The sequence below is a fragment of the Lolium rigidum genome, chromosome 2 (genome assembly GCF_022539505.1).
Source record: "Lolium rigidum isolate FL_2022 chromosome 2, APGP_CSIRO_Lrig_0.1, whole genome shotgun sequence".
Lineage (NCBI taxonomy): Eukaryota > Viridiplantae > Streptophyta > Magnoliopsida > Poales > Poaceae > Lolium > Lolium rigidum.
In genome coordinates this window covers 279,805,912-279,827,476 of record NC_061509.1, presented here as the reverse complement: position 1 = coordinate 279,827,476, position 21,565 = coordinate 279,805,912, and the positions used below count along the sequence as shown (strand labels likewise).

General features: G+C 50.6%; 1 pseudogene; it reads left to right on the top strand.

Moving 5' to 3' along the window:
- Nucleotides 1-1,623: 1,623 nt before the first annotated feature.
- Nucleotides 1,624-4,519, top strand: LOC124691025 (annotated as a pseudogene).
- Nucleotides 4,520-21,565: the final 17,046 nt, after the last annotated feature.

Here is a 21,565-nt window from a genome sequence, read left to right as displayed (position 1 = left end):
CTCTTTTGGAAAGACCGTTGGATCAATAACAAAAGTGTGGATATGGTTACTCCACTCTTGCTTGATTTTGTGGACAAGCGCGCCCTACGCACCCGTACTGTGGCGCAGGGGCTGCCGGCACATGCTTGGGTGCATGATCTCTCGGTAGGTCTCTCGGTCCCAGCGTTGGTCCAATATCTCAATCTTTGGAACGAGCTCTCCAGTGTGCACTTGGTGGAGGACATGGCCGACTCGTTTACATGGATATGGACTACTTCGAAAGAGTTCTCCGTGAAGTCTGCATACTTGGCCTTTTTTGAGGGGCGTACTTTGTGGGCGTGGCACGACCCGATTTGGAAATACAAGGCTCCTCTCAAATTCAAACTATTTGCGTGGAAAGTGGCGTGGAAAGTGGCGTGGAACGCTGATAGAATTAACTTCAGATTACGTGCCTTTGCTAAATCATGATCCATACCGTAAATGTGGTGCCCTATAATAGTAAACCCTAAAACCTACTAGATTTTCTCCATTGTGGAGGTCCACGGTGGGCTCATGTAGCAAGAGAAGAGTATTCTCCATTGTACCATTTGATTTATCTTATTAACACAATTCTACAATAAAATTTAATTAACACTCTTTTAATTGCTACGAATGACAATAAGAGATAGTCGTTGTACAACTTTTTTTTTATTGTGATATGGAGGGCTAAGGAAAGGCTCGTCTTATGTATCATTGTACATGCCATAAGTATTTTGCTTTTCGTCAAAAAACTTCTAAATTTTTTTCACTCACCACAGCGGATGCTTGGACTGGTGCAAAGGTAACGTATTGATGTTGTGCTAGGTTAGCACTGTGTTCATCTTTCCATGCTAGGCGTTTGACCTATTTGTGCATGCTCGGTTGGCTTTCTTCACACTCGTCGTCGTGATGCCTCGCTGCTGCTGGCTTGTGCATCGCCATTGCTAGCTTATAAATGGGAGGGCACGCAGTGCATCACAGCCTAGGCGCCTAGCTATCTAGATCCTCAAGTCCATGATGCGTGCAGCAGCATGATCACACACTAGCTACAATAGACTAGTCCTCCTCTGTGACTGTGGTGATCGACTTAATCGATCTCCTGTATCTTACTTCCTTTGATCATTCCTTCTATCTTACGTTGTTCGGTTTGCCTCTGATTCTTCAGAGGATTAGCCTTTGATGCCCTGCGCAGATTCAGTAGCTGTTTTGGCATTGTCATATCGGTTTTGATCTGCCTCCCCAAAAATATATGTCCTTGTTGTGAAGATCGAGTGTTTCTTGCTGGCATTTTGTCTCCAGCTAAGGTAATTGGTGTTTCTTAATTCCGAGCAAGTCACATCTCTATACGCTGTTTACCGTCCTTTTTTTTCTGAAGATGTATGTTGCTTGTTCTTGTCTGAACCGGTTGTCCGCTTTGCTGAATTCCTACTACACCGATCATGCAAATCAAACGCCATCGCTGACTAATTAAGCAACTCATCGTGCCTACCTAGCTTGCATGCCGTTTAAAGTAGCGGAGAGTTTCGTATTTTGCATGCTAGTTAAGCAAGTCAGCGGCATAAGTGAAGTCAGACTCACTAGTTTTTCAAACCTAGGCAGTGGGCGCGAGTTCCCGCCATCGTCGCGATGGGCATCACCCGCGCGCACATCGTGAAGAACGACTCCATGGAGGACAAGCTGGGCGACTACGTCGGCGTCAAGCCGAGGACGGTCACCGGCCGCTCGTCGGTGGCGAGACACTCGTCCCGCCTCGTGGCGGCGCTGACCTGCCTCCAGCTCGCCTTCGCCATCTACGCCACCTTCCTCCTCTACTACATGAGCCCCGCCGTGGACCTCCGCGGCAAGCCGGACTTCGCGTGGGCCGCCCGCGTCGCGCAGCGCTGGAAGCAGAGCATCATGGCCGGCGGGGAGGAGGGCGGGCCGCCGCTGCTGCCCCTGCAGGAGGTGTGCGAGCACGAGACCATCGAGTTCGAGCAGAAGAAGTCCACCGACGCGCTCATGATCCGCCTCAAGCGCGAGCTCTACGACGAGGTGCTCGCCTTCCAGCGGCGCTCCTTCGCCGCCGAGACGCTCCCGGAGCTCCTCCACATGCGGTCCCGCTGGAAGATCTCCGACGACGACCCGGCGTCCCGGCCGCGGGTGACGGTCATCCTCAACCACTTCAAGCGGCGCACGCTGTGCGCGCAGCTCGACACGCTCCGGCGCCAGACGCTGCCGTTCCACCGCGCCTGGGTGCTCGCCTTCGGGAGCCCCAACGAGGCCTCCCTCCGCCGCATCGTCGAGAGCTACAACGACTCCCGCATCAGCTTCGTCGCCTCCGGCTACGACTTCAAGTACTACGGCCGGTTCCAGATGGCGCTGCAGGCAGAGTCCGACTTCGTGTACGTCCTCGACGACGACATGATCCCCGGGACACGCATGCTCGAGATCCTCTGCCACGTCGCCGGCACCGACAAGTACCGCAACTCCGTACTCGGCAGCATCGGCCGCATCCTCCCGTTCCGGGGCAAGGACTTCACCTTCCCGAGCTACCGCAAGTTCCGGTCCAAGGAGGCAGGGCTCTACCTGCCTGACCCGGCCTACGACATCATCGTTGATCGGATCGTGCAGGTGGATTTCCTGTCCAGCTCATGGTTCCTCGCCACGGAGCTCGTCAAGACGCTCTTCGTCGAGACTCCGTTCACCTTCATGACCGGCGAGGACCTGCACCTGAGCTACCAGCTGCAGAAGTACATGGGCGCGGGCTCCTTCGTGCTCCCCGTCGATGCGGGCGACAAGGAGACGTGGGGGGACAGCGAGCACCGACTCGCCTACGTGTCGGAGACGACGGTGATCTTCAAGGACATCGTGCAGGTGCGCGACGAGCAGTGGTGGCGCGCGCTCACCTCCGGTTACGTGACGCAGTGGGCGGCCATGCACCCGCAGAAGGTGGACGCGCTCTTCTACGCGCACTCTCTCAGCGAGGTCAGAGCCCTGGCGCCGCTCGTGGAGAAGTTCCGCACCACGCCCGGACGCAAGGCGTACCTCGTGGTGTCCGGTGGTGGGCACTGCCCCTGCGAGGAGGCCGCCGCGGTGCTCAAGTGGCCCAAGGTGGTGTGCAAGGAGCGGCGGTTCAAGGTGTTCGACCTGGCGGTCGGCGCGATCTCCGGCCCATCGCGGTCCGAGGTTCCCGTGCTGCAGGCCGTGTACTCGAGCATGCGCGGTCTCGTTCGGATGCACAACCCCAGCGTTGTCGTGGCTGTGGCCGACATCGACGGCAAGGTCGAGGACGCGCTCCGCATGGCCACCGAGGGCGCTGTCAACCACACCGCCCTCGTCCTCCTCCCCAGGAAAACCATCCCCAAGGTTCTCTGGATGGCCACCCTCCGCCCCGCGTCGCTCCCAAGTAAACACATCAACCTCTTCTACTCGTCATATCAATTATGTTCTTGCATATCATCGAACACTTTGCACTGCATCGATCGATCATGTCGTGATGGGCCAAGTCTTGGGGCGCAGACTGGAACAAGATGAGGATCTCGGTGAACATCATCACGCAGACGCGCGCGGGGTCCCTGCAGCGTCTCCTGAACTCGCTCCGGAACGCCTACTACCTGGGCGACGAGGTGCCGATCAGCTTCAACATGGACAGCAAGGTGGACGCGGCGACGCTCAACACGGTGAACAACTTCGTGTGGCCGCACGGCGGCAAGACGCTGCGCCGCCGCATCATCCAAGGCGGGCTGATCCGGGCCGTGAGCGAGAGCTGGTACCCGGCCAATGACGACGACTACGGGCTCCTGCTGGAGGACGACATCGAGGTGTCCCCCTACTACTACCTGTGGGTCAAGTACGCGCTGCTGGCCTACCGCTACGACCCCACCGTGTCCCTGCCGGAGCTCTCCTCCATCTCCCTCTACACGCCCCGGCTCGTCGAGGTCGTCAAGGAGCGGCCGCGGTGGAACCCCACGGAGTTCTTCGGCAAGACGAAGCTCGGCGCCAACACGCCCTACCTCCACCAGCTCCCCTGCAGCTGGGGCGCCGTCTTCTTCCCCAAGCACTGGCGCGAGTTCTACGCGTACATGGCGGCGCGTTTCACGGAGGACGCCAAGACGAACCCGGTGCAGATCCCCAAGTCGCGCACCAATGGCTGGCAGGCGTCGTGGAAGAAGTTCCTCATCGACATGATGTACCTGCGCGGGTACGTCAGCCTCTACCCCAACTTCCCCAACCAGACCAGCTTCTCGACCAACCACATGGAGCCCGGCGCCCACATCAGCGCCAAGGACAACAAGCTCAAGCACGACAAGGGGATTTCGAGGTGCCGCTCGTCGCCGACGACTTCGCGCCGCTGCTGCCGTCCGGCAAGATGCCGCCGGCGTCCAAGCTGCCGGTGCTCAACCTGTTCAACCAGCCCGTGTCCATCAAGGGGCTCAAGTCCGCCGGCGCCAAGCTCCGGCAGGACGTCATCACCTGCGTCGCCACGCAGCTCGTCTCCGTCGACCACGTCACCGGCTTGCCCAAGAACTGCAGCGCCTTCTGATGAGTGTATCGTCTCTGACAGACATTGAACGATCCCATTGCATAAACTACGGGCTGCATCGCATTTGCGTGTATGCTAACTTCTCTCCAAACAATTTGTTCGATCAGCACGTACGCTGTGTGTGCTGCACATGATGGTCTATTAATTCTTCAGATTTCCTATAAATCTTCTTCAATGATGGTCTATTAATTCTTCAGATTTCCTTTAAATCTTCTTTTGCTTCCTGCACTCTACAGACTCATTTTGTACTTAGCTGTCATTTTGCGAGGTATTCAGTTGGCATTCAGTTTTCTCTCCCCTTTTAGTTTTAGTACTGTAACTGAAAGTAGATGGAGACACTTTTTTTTTCGAAATAGGAGCAACGTCCTCTGCATCGAAACGATGCACGCGACTTTTTATTTATTTATGGCAACACGAGTATCAAATACTATCAAGGTTTACAACTCACGAATCACAAAGGGTTGATACAAAGATTAGGCAACGAAATAAGAAAAACATGGCTCGTTTATGCATCATAGAGACGTTTAGTATGAAGCCAACCACCCTGGCTGAAGATAGGATTACAACCGCCATCAGCCCATTGCATCCATTATCTAAAGGTTCCCGCTGCTCCGTGGGAAGAAGGTAGGATTACATGTGAATTGATACCCTGTGGCTTTGTGGGATGATCTACAGAGTGTTACGTTCTAAAGCATCAAGAGTAGCACAAGATCATCCATGGTAGACTAGAACACCTAATGCACATCAATGCCTGCGTGAGGCAGGCTTGGTGCAGCGGTGGTGATGAAGATCTGGTGGTGGCCTGGAGATCCTCGTGATCCCTCTAGATGCCACCTGCACTGCTTGACGACTGGACTCAGGTATTTTGTGTTGCGTAAAACTTGCAATGTTTTCTGTATTCCTCTTCTCTCTTTATGCTAACTGCTTACAACTGAAAAGGCTAGAAACTAGGATCAACACCCGAGCCTACAGGGCAGTGCCATCCCACTACCGCACAGATCCATCACCCCTACAAGTTAGCTGCATGAATAGGTCGTGTCCATCCCCACGAGCAGTGGCGGAGCTAGGCAAGAAGTGCTGGGGGCGAAATGTAAAATCTCTAAGTTTTGGGGGGGCAAAAGGTTAAAAAATCCCATTTAAGCCTATCCCCCAAAAAAATTCTTCAGAGAATGGTCAAAAGTTGGGGGGGGGGGGCACTGCCCCCTGACATGCACATAGCTCCGCCAGTGCCCACGAGCATCCAAGGCAGCTAAGACCAAGTCTAAATTGACTGAAACAAAACGGCTAACTGAAAACTAGTCTGAAACTGAAACTACTGCAGCTAGCCTGCTTATGTCTGACGAAAAACAAGACCTACACTAGCACTGCACTGAATTATTCAACAATATCCCCTTAAGGCAGATGCAGTGCGCTTACTAAACCTTGACGACCTTGATCTTCTCACGGAGCATCTGGAGACGCACTCGGCCCAGAGCCTTTGTAAGGATATCTGCGAGCTGATCTTCAGTGCCAACAAACTGAACCACGATGGTGCCATTCTCAGCGCAGTTCCTGATGTTGTGGTACCGCACTTCAATATGCTTGATGCTGTCGTGGAACACTGGGTTCTTGATGAGTTGAATGGCGGACTTGTTGTCCATGTGTAGATCGGCAACCAGAGGATCAATTCCTAGCAGATTACCGAGCAAAAACCCTAGCCAGACTCCCTGACAAGCTGCGGTTGCTGCTGCAATGTATTCAGACTCGCAGGATGACAGCGCCACAACCCTCTGCTTCTGGCTCTGCCAAGACACCAAACAATCAGCGAAGAAGAAAAGTGTGCCTGCGGTACTCTTCCTGTCATCGATGTCGCCGGCCAAGTCTGCATCGCTGTAGTCGATCAGATGAGCTCCACCCGGTGCTGAGGTGTATGAGCAGCCAATGTCCATCATCCCAGAGACGTAGCGGAGTTGGTGCTTGACAGCACTCATGTGCTCAGTGGTGGGCGCCTCCATGAAGCGGCTCACCATGCCGATGGCGAAGCTGATGTCGGGCCTCGTTTGTACCAGGTAACGCAGGCTACCGACGATGTTGCGGTAGAGCATGACATCGACCGGTGGATTGGATCTCTGCTTGGACAGCTTCAACCTTGGCTCCATCGGCACTGCCTTCTCCAAGAGCTTGGCAGCGAATGCACTCTGCTTCAGAGTAATGTGGCCGGGCTTCTATGACACCTTCTCCAAGAGGTCGTCGACGTAGACCCCCAACAACAGCCGCGACTTGCCCTTCCCACGGGTGTACACAGCGTGCTCGGAGGTGTTCCGCTTGAACCCGAGCGACACCAGGACGACGTGGAGCTTGGTGTTCCAGGCGCGTGGGGCCTGGCGAAGTCCATACAACGCCTTGTGGAAGCGCAGAACCTTGCTGCTGTTGTTGCCATCGATGAATCCTGGTGGCTGGCTCACGTACACCTCCTCGCCCAGTTCCCCGTTCAGGAACGCTATCTTCACATCCATGTGGTGTACCTGCCACTGGAATTGAGCGGCTACGGCGAGCAGAAGCCTGACCGAGTCTAGGCGTGCGATAGGGGCAAAGACCTTATCGAAATCGATCCCCGGCCGCTGGACGTAGCCCTTTGCGACGAGCCTGGTCTTGTGCTTGAGGATGATGCCGTCGGCGTCGCGCTTCAGCTTGTAGACCCACTTAAGGCCAATGGGCCTGTGCCCGGCGGGCATGTCCACCAGCGTCCAGGTGGAGTTCTGCTCAATCGAGACCAGCTCGTCGACCATCGCCAGCCTCCAGTCCTCATCGCCCTCTGCCTCGGCGAGCGTCGATGGCTCGCCAGTGGGAGTGAGTAGGAGGTGCTCCGCCCGCCCTGGATTCTGTGCGTCGGGATCAACCAGATCGAGGACGCGGCGGTAGCGCTGGGTGCCATCTGGGTCGACACCAACATCGAGGTTGTCCACTTGTCCTCGTCTCGTTCAGCTGGTGGAGACACGAAGCGGACGAGCTGGACCTCGCTCGCAGTCGTGGGTATGACTGGGCTCAATGGTCCATCAGCCACGGATGTGGCCCGAGATAGAGGAGTTGGAGCCGGGGACGAAGGCATGGCTGGCACGCTTGATGCTGGCATCGGCATGGTCCAGTTCTTGACAGTGAGCGTGAACGCGCCACCGCCGTGCTCCCCCCAGTCCCAGCTGGTACTCTCGTCGAAGATGACGTCCGTGGAGACGACAAGTTTCTTCCTTGCTAGATCATACAGGCGATAGGCCTTGCTCCCGTGCTCATAGCCGATCATCACCATCGGTCGTGAGCGGTCATCCAACTTCTTGAGTCCTGGCTTCGTCTCCTTCACGTAGGCCCTACAGCCAAATACACGTAGGAAGTGTACATTTGTCTTACGGCCGTACCAGCCCTCGAATGGAGTCTTGCCATCCAGGCTTCTCGTCACTGATCTGTTCAGCACGAACACTGCGGTCATTGCAGCTTCTCCCCAGAACTCTGTAGGCGCGGACATGGCCTTGAGCATGCTCCTCGTGGCTCCGACGACCGTCTGGCTCCTCCTCTCCACTACTCCATTCTATTGAGGAGAATAGGGGCAGTGAGGTGCCGCTGGACGCCGCGATAGGCGCACCATTCAGCGAAGTCCACCGCAGTGAACTCGCCGCCGCGGTCCGTGCGAAGCACTCGGAGTGGCTGTCGTGACTCCTTTTCCGCCTCTGCCTGGAAGCGGCGAATTGTCGTTGCTGCTTCGTCCTTGGACTTGAGCAGGATCATCCACATGAAACGGCTGAAGTCATCGACGAGCAGGAGGAAGTACTTCTTCCCTCCGTGCGTTGGTGGCGAGATAGGCCCGCACAGATCACCGTGTACGAGCTCGATGGGCGTCTGTTGGAGATATGCCCAAGAGGCAATAATAAAAGTGGTTATTATATATATTTTTGTTTATGATAAATGTTTATATACCATGCTATAATTGTATTAACCGAAACATTGATACATGTGTGTTATGTAAACAACAATGAGTCCCTAGTAAGCCTCTTAACTAGCTTGTTGATTAATAGATGATCATAGTTTCATGATCATGAACATTGGATGTTATTAATAACAAGGTTATGTCATTATATGAATGATGTAATGGACAGATCCAATTAAGCATAGCATAAGATCACGTCATTAAGTTATTTGCTATAAGCTTTCGATACATAGTTACCTAGTCCTTTTGACCGTGAGATCATGTAAATCACTTATACCGGAAAGGTACTTTGATTACATCAAACGCCACTGCATAAATGGGTGGTTATAAAGGTGGGATTAAGTATCCGGAAAGTATGAGTTGAGGCATATGGATCAACGAGTGGGATTTGTCCATCCCGATGACGGATAGATATACTCTGGGCCCTCTCGGTGGAATGTCGTCTAATAGCTTGCAAGCATATGAATGGTTCATAAGAGACCACATACCACGGTACGAGTAAAGAGTACTTGTCAGGAGACGAGGTTGAACGAGGTATAGAGATACCGATGATCAAACGTCGGACAAGTAAAATATCGCGTGACAAAGGGAATTGGTATCGTATGTGAATGGTTCATTCGATCACTAAGTCATCGTTGAATATGTGGGAGCCATTATGGATCTCCAGATCCCGCTATTGGTTATTGGTCGGAGAGAGTTCTCAACCATGTCTACATAGTTCGCGAACCGTAGGGTGACACACTTAAGGTTTGATGTCGTATTAGTAGAACTTGAATATGGAATGGAGTTCGAAGTTTTGTTCGAAGTCTCGGATGGGATCCCGGACATCACGAGGAGTTCGGAATGGTCCGGAGAATAAGATTCATATATAGGAAGTCATTTTATAAGTTTGAAAATGATCCGGTGCATTTATGGAAGGTTCTACAAGGTTCTAGAAAAGTCCGGAAGAAATCACTTTGGAAGGCGGAGTCCCGGAGGGACTCCACCTATCATGGCCGGCCAACCCTAGAGGGGTGGAGTCCTAGGTGGACTCCACCAAGGGTGGCCGGCCACCTCCTCATGGAAGGGTGGGAGTCCCACTTGAGGTGGGAATCCCACCTTGGGTAGGTTTCCCTACACATGGAAGTTTTTGGGTTGGGGTCTTATTCGAAGACTTGTAGTCCAACACTTGGGGGTTCCACCTATATAATGAGGAGCAAGGGGAGGGGGCCGGCCACACCAAAGCCATAGCTGGTCGTACCCCTCATAGTGGCCGGCCACCACCCCCTCTCCCAAACCCTAGCCGCCCCACCTCCTCCACCTCTCCTGCAACGCTTAGCGAAGCTCCGCCGGAGATCTCCATCGACACCGCCACCACGCCGTCGTGCTGTTGGGATTCAAGGAGGAGCTACTACTTCCGCTGCCCGCTGGAACGGGGAGAAGGACGTCGTCTTCATCAACACCGAACGTGTGACCGAGTACGGAGGTGCTGCCCGATTGTGGCACCGTCAAGATCTTCTACGCGCTTTTGAAAGCGGCAAGTGATCATCTTCTGCAACAACGAGAGCCTCCTCTCGTAGGCTTTGGAACTCTTCAAGGGTTAGTATCGTTCATCCCCTCGTTGCTACCATCTTCTAGATTGCATCTTGGCTTGGATTGCGTTCTCGCGGTAGGAATTTTTTTGTTTTCTATAGAATCCCTACAGTGGTATCAGAGCCGTGTCTATGCATAGATGGTTGCACGAGTAGAACACAATTGTTTTGTGGGCATTGATGCTTATGTTTTCTTTAGTTTGAGTACTTTGCATCTTTGTGTCATAGTGGGATGAAGCGGCTCGGGCTAACTTTACATGATCGCGTTCATGAGATTTGCTCCACGCTGTTATCACCAGGATTTGACCGAGTCAGAGGTGGGCCGCGATCAAGATGGATTTAAAGAGTATACATAGAAGAATTACGTGAATCGGCCTGTTATGCAAAGTTGGGCTAGTTTGCCCTTGTATCTGTAACATAGTAGATTACGTGTCGGTTAGTTAGAGTTTGCCTCGTGCACGGTTGGGATTATTCCCACGTTAGAAAGTCCCCTGGACTATAAATATGTATCTAGGGTTTATGGAATAAACAACAACCAACGTTCAACCAACAAATCAATCTCGGCGCATCGCCAACTCCTTCGTCTTGAGGGTTTCTACCGGTAAGCATCATGCTGCCTAGATCGCATCTTGCGATCTAGGCAGCAGATGCTTTATGTTGTTCATGCGTTGCTCGTACTGAAGCCTTTTTGATGGCGAGCAACGTAGTTATCATAGATGTGTTAGGGTTAGCATAGTTCTTCGCATAACATGCTATCGTAGTGCGACCCTTGCATATCTAGCCGCCCTCACACCTATCTTAGGTGTGGGGGCGGCACCCGCTTGATCATAATTTAGTAGATCCGATCCGTTACGGTTGCTCCTTGTTCTACAAGGATTAGTTTAATATCTGCAATAGTTAGGCCTTACAAAGGGTTGGAGGATCCAGCGGCACGTAGGGTGTCGTTTGCTAGTCCTAGACAGGATGTTCCGGGGATCAACCTCGTGTTGGTTTTTAGGCCCTATCTAGGATCGGCTTACGATCACCGTGCGTGGCCGCGAGGCCCAATCGTGAGTAGGATGATCCGATTATGCGGTGAAAACCCCAGATCGTCGTAGATCGCATTAGCTTTATCTTGATCAAGCAGGACCACCATATATTCGTGCACCTCGTACGAATCATGGGTGGATCGGCTCCTTGAGCCGATTCACAGGACAACCTCGAGAGCCGATCGAGGCTCGTATTTAATGTTTACGTGTATGCCATGCAGGAAACTAAGCGCGGCATCTCCATCACCTTCTCGACCGGGTATAGGTCAGGTGGCACGCCCTTGCATCGGCATCGGACGTGTGTACCGGAGGCTTTGCGGGCCGTCGCTCGGAGGGACCAGGGCCAGCCGCAGCCCTAAGTTGTTCCCGGCTCTACTGTGTTGCCCGTCGCTGCCCGCCGGTGGGTTTTGACCGCAACACATTCTGGCACGCCCGGTGGGACTCTCGTCTACATCAACCACATCGCCATCTACATCTGAGATGGCGGACGGCACGCCAGTCACGTACGAGGATCTGACCGACGAGCTCAAGAAGAAGTATGACGAGGTCAAAGCCATCCTCGAAGCCGACCTCATCGGCTCTTTCCACAGAACCCGTTCACATGGCATCAGGTGGAAGGGGTTCACGTCCGATGGTGCACTCGATGGGATAGACCTCTCGCCCCGTCGGAAGAACGCACCAGGTCCCTGCGGCAGGAGATCAACTACTTGGTGGCTCACTCGCTACACCGCCACTCTGAGAACCTGGTAAACACGTTGGAGCGTGTCGCTCTTCGGGTGATCCAGGAAATCATGAGGCACCAGTACTCGCCGTCAGGACCAGCTCTCGGAACGCATCAAGGACAGTTGCCACTCCAGTCCCGTCCACCGCTGCCATTTGCGTTGGCAGCACCAGAAGTGCCGAATTCACCGGCATTCGTCGTCTACAAGATCGGTGGTGACCCTAGTGACTGCCAGTTCTTGCATGAGGCGCCTAAGGAGATCCCTCACGGGTACATGTGCACGTATGTGCCAGATTGCGGTAACTGGGCGCTCACAAACCAGGCCGCTACATCAGGGACTTCTGGGAAAGTAGGAGGAACGTCAGCAAACAGATCTTGAGAAGCAGACGTGGCTAACTAAATATGCCACGCCGACGAACCTCCAGAGCTCAGCTCCTGCAGTTGGCTCAGAGCTGGAAAAGCAAGCATGGCTGGCTAAGTACGCCACCCCGGTGAATCTTCAGAGTTCGACTCCTGCAGCCAGCACAGCGGATCAGATCAGTGCTATGCGAGAGACCAGTTCGGCATGGTGCCGAAAAGGAGGGCAATCGGCTATTCCAAGCCGTACCCCGACGAGTACGAGTTGATCCCGCTACCACCTAAATATCGGCTCCCGATTTCTCCAAATTCAGTGGATCAGATGGTTCCAGCTCCATCGAGCATGTGAGCCGATATTTGGCACAACTAGGAACGGCTTCAGTGTCGGATCCACTACGCGTGAGGCTCTTCTCACAGTCCCTCACGGGATCGGCTTTCGGATGGTACACCTCGTTGCCACCAGACTCGATCCGGACTTGGAAGCAGTTGGAAGAACGAGTTCCATACGCGGTACCACTCGGAGGCTTCCGAGTACGGCCTTGCCGATCTAGCACAAATACGTCGAAGCGTGGAGAAACCGTGACGAGAATACATCCAGGCGCTTCGGGAATCTTAGGAACCGATGTTATTCGGTTCGTGTGGCTGAAAAGAAGCGGTCGAGTTGGCGATAGCGGGCCTTGCGGCACCACTCAAGGACATGGCCTCCCAAGCGGACTACCCCTCATCGGCGCACATGGTTCGAAGCTGTCGGCATATGAACATCGCCACCCGGACTTGTACCAGGACAAATTCAAGCGTGCGGTAGTCCTGGTCGAGGCGAGAGGAAGACGAAGTTTCGCGGGAGATCAAGAAGTAGCAATGGCTGAATGGACTCGGGGGCAACCCCGTGTCCTGCAAATGGGTTAAGCCACCGGAGTCCGCCCGGGGGTTTTGATTTTGATGTGACCAAAGCGAGCAAATCTTCGACCTCCTGCTCAAGGAGAAGCGAGTTGAAGATACCCGAAGGTCTCAAATTCCCCACGGTACAGGAGCTGAATGGAAAGCCATACTGCAAATGGCATAACTCGCTCTCCCATGCCACCAACGACTGCAGGGTGTGGCGTCAGCAGATCCAAATGGCGATAGAGCAAGGACGTCTGATATTCAACCAGTACGCCATGAAAGTCGACACCCAACCCTTCCCCACCGTTAACATGGTGGAATGCACTTACCCTGAAGGTTGCCAGCCAGGATCCTCGTTCGGCATCAATATGGTAGGACTTGGACACCCCTCCGGCAAGGATGGAGACGAGGGCGGCTGCTCTCGTAGCAAGGACGCGAAGGAGGCCGCTCCACGCGATCGGCTCCGTCATGATGGCAAGCGCTACGTCACGAGAGGGGAAGTGAAGAACATGAGATATCAGCGACCCCTCTCGATCACCTCCTCAACAAGTATGTGAGTCAGTATGACCAACGCCGACGATCCAGCGATGATGATGAAAGAGATCGTCTGGCTAGAGAAGCCAGAAGATATCGTCGGCATGATTGCGATGAGGAGGAGCACGAGCGCCGTGCCAAAGGAAAGGCAAGGGAGCGAGACGACCAGGACAAGCACTGGGACTGTCCCTTCTTCAGACACTGCTGGGATTCAGGAATGAGCCGATTGCCTACAATCGGCAATTGCCCAGAATGCAACCAGAAGAAGAAGGAGGCAGCCAACGTGTCTGTGTTCAAACGTCTAGGGCCTCCCCCAACACAAAGCAAACGCGCTGAGTCCCCTCGTTTGGAAGATCTCGAGGATTCAGAAGACGAGGGAAAAGAAGAAGAAGACAGGTACCACCGTCCAAGGTGGTGCCCTGATGGACTCAGCCGTTCCGAAAAGCGCAGGGTTCAGCGATTGCGCGGCTTGGAGGAAGCCGAAAGGTTGTACTTGCATACGCTGAGGAAGGCACGACCCTGATCCGGCTGCGAAAGTTCAGCGAACCCCGGACGAAGAGGGTCGTCCACGGAAAATGGAGTGGCGCCCCAAGCAAAGGAAAGCCGATGATGAAACATCGGGCGGCACAAACATGGTGCTCGTCCTTCCGACGGAGCTTAGTGCTCCACGATTACACGATGCACTCGAGGTGGACGACAGCAAGCGCATCAACATGATAAAGTCGGAGGTTGGGCTGGTTTTATCCACTCGGCCTAACCGTGTAGCCGGAGCAGACCAATGAGCAAACATGGCGAGGCTGATCCTTGTGATCGGCCCCAAAAATCTATGAAGGGACATTACAGAACCTTCATTGAGTGTTTCGATCAATATGGAGGCCGATTTTTAGCAATCGGCCAAAATTATCTTCACCACAGGTTCTGCTTATGTTCAACGTTGATCTATTGGGCACCTGTCACGTCGGTGGATGAGAGTCAACACGGATCCTAGCAGAGCCGACGTGCAAGTGCAGTGCCTTGGCTAACCACAAAGCCGATATCTGTAGTCACCTGGCAGATTCGGCTCGGGGGGCACCTAAACCAGATGAACATGTGAACATGCAGAGGAGAACATTTGTGCAGTAAAATATTGGGGCTGATAGGAAAAATCGGCCAGTAAAAAAAAATTTTCTCGCCTCAAGTAAGGCTCGGGGGGCAGCAGGCCTGGTGGATGCTCTGTTTAGGAGCCGATTGATATGTCATCAGCTCATCCTTCGTGGCAACCTTCTTCACAGAATGATGAGTGCAGGCAGAAGAGGATCGCTGAAACTGGTGGGAGAAATTTAAGGGCTCTCTTGAAGATTCCACATTGTCCACCAGATCTTAGGATCATCAGTTGAAGAATCGAAGGGTGGATTTTAAAGGGCCGATGCGTTGCTATCAGCTCATGAAGCATTGGCCAAGGGGACGAATCGGCTAAATCAGCGTAAAGAACATCGGCAAAATCAAAGGAAAGTTTCCATTGATAATAAGATTTCTTACAAAGAGAAGCCGATTGTACAGCAAAAGGGACAGATTGCTACTGCTAATCCTATACTAGTAGGTCCCTATTCTAAGGGCTGTTGCCGTCTTCGCCGTCGCTGGGGTAGCTGCCCTCATTGTTGCTGTCGACGAATCCCTCGGTGCTGCTACTGTGACCTTCGACGGAGGCTTCTCCTCGTCATCATCATCGTCCTCGTCTGACCAAGCCCAGCCACGGATGCGCTTTGGCGGCGGTTCGTCAGAGGAGGTGTCGTCCTTCTGTTCCTTCTTCATGTCGGAGGAGATGTCTTCGTCTTCGTCATCCTCTTCTTCTTTGGTGACGGAGGTGAATTTACCCAGGAAGGGAGGGTCGTCGTCGTCGCTCTCCGCCTCCAGTGCTCCGTCGACCAGGTACCGGAGGTCATCTTCCCCGTCGGTTAGGGGCATGGCCCCATCTGACCAGACGAGGTCCTCGCCCTCTGGCACGAAGTCGAAATCCCATTCCCGCTGGTCCCAATACTTGGGAGCACGACGGTTGTACGCCTCCATCTGGTCGTGCTCTGGAACCGACTCGCTTGAGGAAGAGGATTGGAGAGAAACGGAAAAGGAGGAAGAAGACGACATGGCTATGGAAAAAAGAGGGTTTTTTTGTGCCGATGGCTGGGATAGAAAAGGGGATGAAGACGGCTAATCGATCGGCATGGATAAATAATGAGAAGCCTGGTGGAGATTTAATGCCATTGCAGTTTCCAAGGAGGTGATGCTAAAGCTATCGAATTGCAGCGAAGCTGAGAAGACAGGATATCATGATGAAGGATGCTGCAACGGTTCTGCTCTGCCACGACATGACCCTTCGTAGAAAACAGAGTGGTTTTGAAATTATCATTATCAAAACCAGGGGGGCATGTGTTATCACCAGGATTTGACCGAGTCAGAGGTGGGCCGCGATCAAGATGGATTTAAAGAGTATACATAGAAGAATTACGTGAATCGGCCTATTATGCAAAGTTGGGCTAGTTTGCCCTTGTATCTGTAACATAGTAGATTACGTGTCGGTTAGTTAGAGTTTGCCTCGTGCACGGTTGGGATTATTCCCACGTTAGAAAGTCCCTCGGACTATAAATATGTATCTAGGGTTTATGGAATAAACAACAACCAACGTTCAACCAACAAATCAATCTCGGCGCATCGCCAACTCCTTCGTCTTGAGGGTTTCTACCGGTAAGCATCATGCTGCCTAGATCGCATCTTGCGATCTAGGCAGCAGATGCTTTATGTTGTTCATGCGTTGCTCGTATCGAAGCCTTTTTGATGGCGAGCAACGTAGTTATCATAGATGTGTTAGGGTTAGCATAGTTCTTCGCATAACATGCTATCGTAGTGCGACCCTTGCATATCTAGCCGCCCTCACACCTATCTTAGGTGTGGGGGCGGCACCCCGCTTGATCATAATTTAGTAGATCCGATCCGTTACGGTTGCTCCTTGTTCTACAAGGATTAGTTTAATATCTGCAATAGTTAGGCCTTACAAAGGGTTGGAGGATCCAGCGGCACGTAGGGTGTCGTTTGCTAGTCCTAGACGGGATGTTCCGGGGATCAACCTCGTGTTGGTTTTTAGGCCCTATCTAGGATCGGCTTACGATCACCGTGCGTGGCCGCGAGGCCCAATCGTGAGTAGGATGATCCGATTATGCGGTGAAAACCCCAGATCGTCGTAGATCGCATTAGCTTTATCTAGATCAAGCAGGACCACCATATATTCGTGCACCTCGTACGAATCATGGGTGGATCGGCTCCTTGAGCCGATTCACAGGACAACCTGAGAGCCGATCGAGGCTCGTATTTAATGTTTACGTGTATGCCATGCAGGAAACTAAGCGCGGCATCTCCATCACCTTCCCGACCGGTATAGGTCAGGTGGCACGCCCTTGCATCAGCATCGGACGTGTGTACCAGAGGCTTTGCGGGCCGTCGCTCGGAGGGACCAGGGCCAGCCGCAGCCCTAAGTTGTTCCCGGCTCTACTGTGTTGCCCGTCGCTGCCCGCCGGTGGGTTTTGACCGCAACACACGCTCGACATGCAACTTGTATTGCATAAGTGGCTTTGCGGGTGTCTGTCTCTCCTACTATAGTGAAGATTCAATTTACTCTTCTATTGACAACACTAGTATCACCGTTGTGGTTCATATTCGTAAGTAGATTAGATCTCACTCGAAAACCCTAAACCACGTAAAATATGCAAACCATATTAGAGACGTCTAATTTGTTTTTGCAGGGTTTGGTGATGTGATATGGCCATAATGTGATGATGAATATGTATGAGATGATCATTATTGTATTGTGGCAACCGGAAGGAGCCTTATGGTTGTCTTTAAATTTCATTTTGAGTAGTATTTCAAAGAAGTTGTAATAGTTGCTACATGGGAGAACAATCATGAAGACGGCGTCATTGACCTTGACGCTACGCCGACGATGATGGAGATCATGCCCGTTGATGATGGAGATCATGTTCGTGCTTTGGAGATGAAGATCAAAGGCGCAAAGACAAAGGGGCCATATCATATCACATATGAACTGCGTGTGATGTTAATCCTTTTATGCATCTTATTTTGCTTAGATCGCGACGGTAGCATTATAAGATGATCCCTCTCACTAAAATATCAAGATAATAAAGTGTTCATCCTTAGTAGCACCGTTGCCAAGACTTGTCGTTTCGAAGCATCTCGTGATGATCGGGTGTGATAGAATCAACAAGTGCATACAATGGGTGCAAGCCAGTTTTGCACATGCGGATACTAAGGTTGCCTTGACGAGCCTAGCATGTACAGACATGGTCTCGGAACACGTGATACCGAAAGGTAGAGCATGAATCATATGATTGATATGATGAACATTTTGAGTGTTCGCCATTAAAGTTACATCTTGTCTCGTGATGATCGGACTTGGTGTGGTGGATTTGGTTCGTGTGATCACTAAGACAATTCGAGGGATATTGTTTTGAGTGGGAGTTCACCTAGTTTTTAATTTTGTTGAATTAAAATGAACTCAACTTTTCATAAACATTAGTCTAAGCTATTGCAAATATATGTTGTAGATATGGCGTCCCCAATCAATTTTAACCAGTTCCTAGAGAAAGAAAAGCTTAAGAGCAACGGTAGCAACTTCACCGATCGGTTCCGTCATGTGAGGATTTTCCTCGCTGGTGGAAACCTGCAATATGTGCTTGATGCACCGCTAGGTGACCCTCCTGCAGAAACTGAAACCGATGAAGTAAAGAATGTTTACGCGGCTCGAAAAACTCGGTACTCTCAAGTTCAGTGTGCCATCCTATGCAGTTTGGAAGCCGATCTTCAAAAACGTTTTGAGCACCACGATCCACATGAGTTGATCAATGAGTTGAAAACTATCTTTGAAACTCATGCGGCCATGGAATGCTATGAAGCATCGAAACACTTCTTCAGTTGCATGATGGAAGAGGGTAGCTCCGTTAGTGCGCACATGCTCGTTATGACCGGGCATGCGAAGAAACTCAGTGACTTGGAAATAGTTATTCCTAACAGACTGGAAATTAATCGTATCCTTCAATCACTGCCACCTAGTTACAAGAACTTTGTGATGAACTACATTTTGCAGAACATGAACAAATAGTTACATGAACTCTTCTCCATGCTTAAAGCTGCTGATATTGAGATCAAGAAAGAGCACCAAGTGTTGATGGTCAACAAGACCACCAGTTTCAAGAAACAGGGCAAGTCTAAAGGAAAATTCAAGAAGGGTGGCAAGAAAGCTGCCACGCCTCCTGTGAAACCTAAGACTGGCCCTAAGCCTGATGCTGGAGTGCTATTACTTGCAAGGAGAAGGGACACTTGGAAGCGTAATTGCTCCAAGTATTTGGCTGATCCGAAGAGCGGCCTTGTCAAGAAGAAGAAAGAAGGTATATCTGATATACATGTTATAGATGTTTATCTTACTGGTTCTCGTACTAGTACCTGGGTATTTGATACTGGTTCGGTTGCTCTTATTTGTAACTCGAAACATGAACTAAAGAATAAACGAAGACTATTAAAGGATGAAGTAACGATGCGCGTTGGAAATGGATCCAAAGTCGATGTGATCGCTGTCGGCACACTTCCTCTACATCTACCTTCGGGATTAGTTTTAAACCTCAATAATTGTTATTTAGTACCCGCGTTGAGCATGAACATTATATCTGGATCTTGTTTAATGCAAGACGGTTATTCATTCAAGTCAGAGAATAATGGTTGTTCTATTTTTATGAATAATATCTTTTATGGTCGAGCACCTGAAAAGAATGGTTTATTTCTATTAGATCTCGATAGTAGTGATAACATTGATGCTAAACAAATTAAATTGAATGATAATTCTACTTATATGTGGCACTGTCGTCTTGGTCATATTGGAGTGAAACGCATGAAGAAACTCTATACCGATGGATTACTTGAATCACTTGACTTTGAGTCACTTGATAGATGCGAAGCATGTCTAATGGGAAAAATGACTAAGACTCCATTCTCTGGTATTATGGAGCGAGCTACAGAATTATTGGAAATCATACATACCGATGTATGCGGAGCAATGAGTGTAGCCTCGCGCGGTGGTTATCGTTATGTTCTAACCTTCACAGATGATCTGAGTAGATATGGGTATATCTATTTCATGAAACATAAATCCGAAACTTTCGAGAAGTTTAAGGAATTCCAAAGTGAAGCAGAAAATCAACGTAACAAGAAGATTAAATTTCTACGATCTGATCGCGGAGGTGAATATCTGAGTTATGAGTTTGGCATACATTTAAAGAAATGCGGAATACTTTCACAATTGACACCGCCGGGAACACCACAACGAAACGGTGTGTCCGAACGTCGTAATCGAACTCTCTTAGATATGGTTCGTGCTATGATGTCTCTTACTGATTTGCCGTTATCATTTTGGAGTTATGCATTAGAGACAGCTGCATTCACTTTAAATAGGACACCATCTAAATCCGTTGAAATGACACCGTATGAATTATGGTTTAATTTGAAACCTAAGCTGTCGTTCCTTAAAGTTTGGGGTTGCGAAGCCTATGTAAAAAAGTTACAACCGGACAAGCTAGAACCCAAAGTGGAGAAGTGCGTCTTCATAGGATACCCTAAGGAAACTATAGGGTACACTTTCTATCACAGATTCGAAGGCAAAATCTTTGTTGCTAAGAACATAACCTTTCTTGAGAAAGAATTTCTCACTAAAGAAGTGACTGGAAGAAAAGTAGAACTCGACAAGATTACTGAATCTTCTCTCGTTGATCAGAGTAGCGCAGTACCGGAAGTTGTTCCTGTGCAGCCTGCACCGGTAACAGAGGAAGCTAATGATAATGATAATGAAACTTCAAACGAGATAGCTACTGAACCTCGCAGATCGACAAGGGAACGTGCCACTCCTGATTGGTATGATCCTTGTCTAAATGTCATGATTGTGGATAACAATGATGAAGACCCTGCGACGTATGAAGAAGCGATGATGAGCCCAGATTCCAACAAATGGCAAGAAGCCATGAAATTCGAAATGGGATCCATGTATGATAACAAAGTGTGGACTTTGGTAGATTTACCTGATAGCCGCAAGGCTGTCGAGAATAAATGGATATTCAAAAGAAAAACAGATGCCGATGGTAATATTACTGTCTATAAAGCTCGACTTGTCGCAAAGGGTTTCCGACAAATTCAAGGTGTTGACTACGATGAGACTTTCTCACCTGTAGCGAAGCTAAAATCTGTGAGGATTTTGTTAGCAATAGCTGCATTTTTCGATTATGAGATTTGGCGAGATGGATGTCAAAACGGCGTTCCTTAATGGAGACATTGAGGAAGAGTTGTATATGGTACAACCCAAAGGTTTTGTCGATCCTAAAAATGCTGACAAGGTGTGCAAACTTCAGCGTTCAATTTATGGACTAAAGCAAGCATCCGAAGTTGGAACCGACACTTTGATAAGGTGATCAAAGACTTCGGGTTTATACGAGTGTCATAGAGAGGCACTGTATTTACAAGAAAGTGAGTGGGAGCTCTGTAGCGTTCCTAATATTATATGTAGATGACATATTATTGATTGGGAATGATATAGAACTATTAAGCAGTGTAAAAGGTTATTTGAATAAAAGTTTTTCAATGAAAGACCTTGGTGAAGCATCGTACATATTAGGCATCAAGATTTATAGAGATAGATCAAGACGTCTAATAGGGCTTTCACAGAGTACATACCTGGACAAGATTCTAAAGAAGTTTAGAATGGACGAAAGTAAGAAAGGGTTCTTACCTATGTTACCAGGCAAGGTCTTGAGTAAGACTCAAGGACCGGCTACGGCACAAGAAAGAGAAAGGATGAATCAGATCCCCTATGCCTCGGCAGTAGGCTCTATCATGTATGCCATGCTATGTACTAGACCGGATATAGCACATGCTTGTTAGTTTGACTAGCGAGATATCAAAGTGATCCAGGAATGG